Here is a 6,489-nt window from a genome sequence, read left to right on the forward strand (position 1 = left end):
TTTTTTTGTGTCCTAACTTTTGCTTGAACCGCCCTTTCGGGTTTTCAGTTCAACGGACTTTCTTGGGCTCTAATTTTTTTTCTTAGACTGCCTTTTCGGGTTTTCAATCTAACAAGCCTTTTTTTTTTTTTTTTGGGGTGCCGTACGCAGTTTAGGCTCATGCGGGCCAGGTGCTCTGGTGTCACTTCATGCATAGTATCGTTTCAAGAATTTTCCGTTGATAGGGCCAATTCTTAAACCATCCTCCGTTATAATCTTGTAAGCGCCACTTGTGTATACTTCTTGTACTACGTAGGGCCCATCCCATTTCGAAGTAAACTTGCTTCCAGTCTTGTGTGTTGTGATGATAGGTCTACGTAATGCGAGGACGAGATCTCCCACCTGAAAAGATCTGGGGCGTACTTTCTTGTTAAAAGCATTCGAAAGCCGGGCTTGATAACACTCTAAGCGTTGTTGCGCTTCGAGTCTCTTTTCGTCTAGTGCTTCTAACTCTTGGAGACGTAGCTTCTCATTCTCTTCATCAGTCAATCCCTCTTGTATGGCCATCCTCAATGATGGAAGTTGACTTTCTAGAGGCAAGACTGCTTCCACACCATATACGAGTGTGTACGGTGTAGCCTGAGTAGGCGTCCGGTATGTCATCCTATAAGCCCACAAAGCTTCATTTATCCTTTCATGCCAATCTTTCTTGGTTCTTCCAACAACTTTCTTCAACAGGCTGCAAAGAGTTTTGTTGAACGCTTCCGCAAGACCGTTGGCTGGTGCATTGTACATTGAAGAGTTGCGTTGTTTGAAACCAAAGTCTTCACACAATTTATCCATCAACCGATTCGAGAATGGCTTTGCCATTATCTGTGATGATGTAGCGTGGCACACCATACCGATTAATGATGTTTACCTTGATAAAGCTCACCACATTTTCTTTCTTCACTTCCTTTAGAGGCACAGCTTCTGCCCATTTTGAGAAGTAGTCTGTGGCTGCAAGGATGTAAGAATGACCGTCGGAAGATTTAGGTGCTATTGGTCCCACCACGTCAAGACCCCACGCATCAAATGGCCAAGAAGTAATTGTAGGATGTAGCGGCTCCGGCGGTTGATGGATAAAGTTGGCATGGAATTGACATGCTTGGCATTTCTTCACATAATCCATGCAATCCTTGACCATAGTCGGCCAATAGTAGCCCATCCTTTTTATTTGGAAATGTAGCTTTGGCCCTGATTGATGTGCTCCACAAATTCCTGAGTGAGCCTCTTCCATTGCTTTGAATGCATCTTCTTCGTCCAAGCATCTTAGAAATACGCCTTCAAATGAACGACGGTAGAGAATTTCTTTGTAATAAATGAATCGAGGTGCCCGACGTCGTACCTCTGATCGATGTCTTGAATCATCTGGCAGTTTCCCATGCTCAAGATAATCAATTAAAGGTTGTCTCCAGTCGTCAACGTCAATGGACAGTACCGAGATAACGTTGACTCCTTCTTGCGATGTCCTAAGCGTTAATGGAACGACCCAACGTTGGCAAACTGGAAGATTTATTGCTTCTTCTTTTGTCAATGCCAATGTAGCGGCAAGGTTGGCTAACGCATCTGCCATTTGGTTATCTTTTCTTGGCACATGCTCCAGCGTCACGGAGTCAAAGCTTTCTAGTAATTGCGTGGCTAATTGGTGGTATGGAATTAGATCATCCTTTCTAACTTCGTAGTGAGTCAGCAGTTGGTTGATCACTAACATGGAGTCACCATATACTTCTAAGCTCGATATCTTCATCTCCACGGCCATTTGTAAGCCCATGATCAAAGCTTGGTATTCTGCAACGTTGTTCGAGCAAAGTTCACTTAAGGAGAATGAATAGGGCAACACGTGCCTCTCGGGTGATACGAAGACTACGCCAGCCCCCGCCCCGTCTTTACGAGCCGATCCATCAAAGAACATCATCCAAGCAGGAGAAATGTCAGCGAAGAAGATTTGTTCGTCGGGTAAGTCATCTGAAATTTCCCAGTCTGCTGGAATTGGATGATCGGCTAGGAAGTCTGCAACAGCTTGCCCCTTAACCGCCTTTGCTGGAGTGTAGATGATTTCATATTGATTGAGAAGTAACGCCCACTTGGCCAAACGCCCCGTCAAGACTGGTTTTGACATAACGTACCTCACCGGGTCGGCTCGTGCAATTAGATGGACCGTGAATGCTTGCATGTAGTGCCTTAACTTTTGGATAGCAAAAACAAGTGCAAGACACGTCTTTTCTATAGGCGTGTAATTTAGTTCGGGACCAGTAAGCGTTCGGCTTAGATAATAGAGTGCTTGCTCTTTGTGTAACTCATTCTCTTGCGCTAAAAGGGCTCCAATTGACCTTTCTTGAGCCGCAATATACAATTTGAGTTGTTTGCCTGGAATAGGAGCTCCTAACAGTGGTGAACTCGATAGGTACTTCTTTATGCTTTCAAAGGCATTGTGACAAGCCTTCATCCCAAACAAATGGAACATCCTTTTTCATAAGGCGACTGAATGGTTGACACCTCCCTGCTAAGTTTGAGATGAATCGCCGAATAAACGCGAGGCGTCCTTGTAAACTTTTCAACTCATGTAAATTTCTTGGCTCGGGCATATCTCGGATGGCTTTAATCTTAGTCTGATCTACTTCGATGCCTCGATGTTTAACGATGAAACCAAGGAATTTACCTGACGTGACGCCGAAAGCACACTTCAAAGGGTTCATCTTGAGTTGGTACTTCCGCAATCTGTTAAACACCGTTCTCAAATCTTTCAAGTGATCTTCTCTTCTTTTTGACTTGATCACCAGGTCATCAACGTAGCATTCGACATTCTTGTGAAGCATGTCACCAAAGATCTTTTGCATTGCACGTTGATAGGTCGCACCTGCATTCTTGAGGCCAAATGGCATCACCTTGTAACAGTAAATTCCTTTTGGAGTGCGGAAGGCTGTGAGTATTTCGTCCTCTGGCGACATTCTTATTGGATTGTATCCAGATGAACCATCCATGAAAGATAAGGCTTCGTGACCTGTGGTTGCATCAAGCACGAGCTCAATTATGGGCAATGGAAAGTCATCCTTCGGAAAAGCCTCGTTTAAGTCTCGGAAGTCAACACAAATACGAATTTGTCCAGTGATTTTCTTCTTCACCGGAACAATGTTCGCTATCCACGTCTAGTATTTCACCTCCTTAATAAATCCGGCGGCTATTAACTTGTCAACTTCGGCTTCGATTTGACTTAGGAGCTCCGGACGGAAGCAATGTTGAGGTTGTTTGATTGGACGCGTTCCAGGTTTGACTGCAAGGTGATGGACCGCATCTTCATGTACCCACGGCCTTCCTAAGAAGATTGTAGGAAGTCTTAGCATCAATCACGTGAAATAAGGTGTTTTACTTTAAGTCACCTATCACGAGCTTAATTCTGATCATGCCCATGCCTTTTTGCCCTCCTTGATTGAAGCCTTGAATCATGAGAAGATTTCGAGACAATTCTTCCACGGTGATGCCTAACTTTATCATTGTGGACTTTGGCATGATGTTTACTGCCGAACCTCCATCCACGAGCATGCGACTAAGTTTCTGTTCTCGCATATACCCGGATACGAAAAGCGGACGGTTGTGTGGTTTGGACCCTAACAAAAAATCTTCATCGGTGAATGTGATGGAAGCACATGTCGCGCAACAAATAGCACAGTCTTGAGACGTAGTTTCTAATTTTTCAGTTTCTCTTATTTTATTTGGATGAATATTAAGGTCCATTAGCGCCTTTACCAATGCGGGTAGCGTATTGCTTCAGGAAGTTCCACCGCTTCCTCAATATTGAAGTGCGATGGTGGATCCTCTACCTGTGTCAGGACCTTTTGCTCTTCATGAGTTTTAGATCTTCCTTCCAAGACATCTTCGTCATCTACTTGATAGCAAGTTGTCATATGAACAGTCTCCGTTGGTCCTCTTACGAAGAACACTTTGGGAAAGTATTCTCCTAGCGTAATTGGAACTCGTGGTTCTTGGGTTAGTGGTCTACTTTCTTGGCCATAATCTCTCCTCGCCATTATTCTAGTTTTGCTTTTAGAGCGTTTGTGCAAACTCCTCTTTCGCCGCTCCCTCTTTGATTGAGTATTTTGTTGTTGAGGAATGCGCTTCGTACGAGGCATCCGATGAGTAACAAGTGTCCATCCTTCATTGTCATTGAAAGATAAGTCACCAATGAAGCCATCACCACCTTGATTGTTCTGTTTTTTGTACATGGATCAATCACCTGGTGTATGCCTCTTGTTGATTGAAACTCCAATCTTTTCGACAATGTGGGTAACGTCACCGGATCAAAGGATCCAAACACAATTATGGCAACGTTCGCATCTCCGATTTCGTCAATGTCCAACTCAATCCTTCCTTGCCTAGCTAAGTTCATAATTAGCTCATTCAACACGAAACATTTCTCAACTAGATGGCTGACAATTCGATGGTATTTGCAAAACTTAGGGTCATTAACCTGATTCATCTCTTCAGGCCGCTTACATTCTGGCAATTCTATCACCTTCTTTTCAAGCAAGTCCTCGAGCATACCTATGACATCATAGTTAGGGAAGGGGTACATTTTTCCTCTAACTCTTTCAAAGTCCGTCGACGTCTATCCACCTCTCGGGATGGCCTCATCCTTTCGACTTCTTTCTTCTTATCTCCGGTGGAGATTTTGATAGGGACAATGTTTATTGTCATTGCCTCCTTGGTAGGCTTCTAGAGGGGCTTATCTATCTTTTATCCAAAGACTTTCTCCTTTCTTCGCTCCATGACGGGCTCATGCTTTCCTCCGTGACTACTCAACTCCATATCATGGGCACGTGTGGCTAACTCCTCAAACGTGCGGGGTTTAATCCCTTGTAGAATGTAAAGCAACCCCCAATGCACATCTTAACTGCAGAAAACTCCAAAAGCCTATCCTTGCAATCCAGGCTTAACGAGCGCCACCGATTGATGTAATCGACGACAGGTTCATCTTTCCATTGCTTGGTAATCGACGAGCACTATAGAATCTGTTCAAGAATTCTCGCTCCATTTGATCCCAACTGTCGAGGGACTCGGACTCCAAGTCTATATACCAATCAAATGCATTTCCTTTCAAGGAACGAACAAATTATTTCACCAGGTAGTCATCCCCCGTCCCAGCATTATTCCATGTTTCGACAAAGTGTGCAACGTGTTGTTTTGGGTTGCCCTTTCCGTCAAATTGTTGAAATTTGGGAGGCTGATATCCTGTCGTGATGTATGGCTTGGACTATATGAGCGTGTCTCGGGAAGGTGCTCCGTATTGAACCCAGATGGTGTTCGCGATCATGTCTTGAAGTTGTTGGACCGATAATGAACCTGCCGAGGCGGCGTCGACGACTTTTCCGTACAACTTCTCGTCCGACTCTGTTTCATGACCCAATCCTTTCGCGCTGGATTCAACTTCATGATGTGCTCATTTCTTGTGTACATCTTGACAGGCTCTTTAAACTGATGCGCTTCCCACTTGTTGATGAGAGAAGCAATCTGCACATCCTTCTCTTCGACCATCTTCGTCAGTTCTGTGATTGCTTCGCTCATATGGGCCAGCTGTTCTTCAATAGACATTGCTCCTGTCGCCATAACCTGCATAGCCATAGAATAAGACTCACCTATAGACGCCGAGGTAATCTTCTTCTGTTTGTCGTCAGGTGGGGATCCATGGTATGAGCTTGTGCTCGAGTCAGCCTTTGAAACAGGCGAGAGTGAGAGTTTTCTTGATTTCTTCGAACCTGAAAAACTCCTTCCTTCACTTTGAGAGTTTCTCTCATCCACTCGAGAGGTATCCTTCTTTTGCCCCAACGAGGCCAAATTGATAACCGGTTCGCACCTTCGTTGAACATCTTTCGCCTTGGCTTGAGTCGTTATGGAAGTAACATGTTGAGTTGCGGATATTACCTTGGCCTGCTCCAGGTGATGACCCCAGCAGAATCTCCGCTTGAGAAGAAGGCGCTCACGCTTTTCCCTTTTGTTGCAGGAATAGTTTGAATCTTCTTAGAAGCCATCGTTTTTGGCGTGTTGGTTGATTTTGGAACTAGAAAAAGAGATGAGAGGCAAAGATAGTCCCACCGGGTGTGCCGAATTTGTAAACACGAATATCCTGCGACAAATGAGACAGGAACACGTGTACAAAATAATATCGTATTAATGAAATTTAGGGTTACAATCTCTGTATTGAATCCTCTGAGTCGATCTCCAAAGTATTTAAAGAAAATATGTGTTTGATACAAGGGTCGTAGAGACTTGATCTTGATCAAATGGGTAGCACGAAGCTTGTTTGGTGTTTGGGATATTTCTATGGTGAAGGAATCGGCACGTGTTTGTTGTGCTTGGTGGCTCTTCCAAAGTAGGGTGAAGAATGTAGAGTTTTCTGTTTCTTCTTAGTGCTAGGTTTATAGGCTTTTGTAGGATGCTTGACCTAAATAACTTTCCCTATTTAAAACCTTGTTT

The 6,489-nt window shown here is 44.1% G+C and overlaps 1 pseudogene; it reads right to left on the reverse strand.

Moving 5' to 3' along the window:
• Positions 1-814: 814 nt before the first annotated feature.
• On the reverse strand, positions 815-3,585 carry LOC117630382 (annotated as a pseudogene).
• Positions 3,586-6,489: the final 2,904 nt, after the last annotated feature.

Source organism: Prunus dulcis, chromosome 6 (genome assembly GCF_902201215.1).
Source record: "Prunus dulcis chromosome 6, ALMONDv2, whole genome shotgun sequence".
NCBI classification, from domain to species: domain Eukaryota; kingdom Viridiplantae; phylum Streptophyta; class Magnoliopsida; order Rosales; family Rosaceae; genus Prunus; species Prunus dulcis.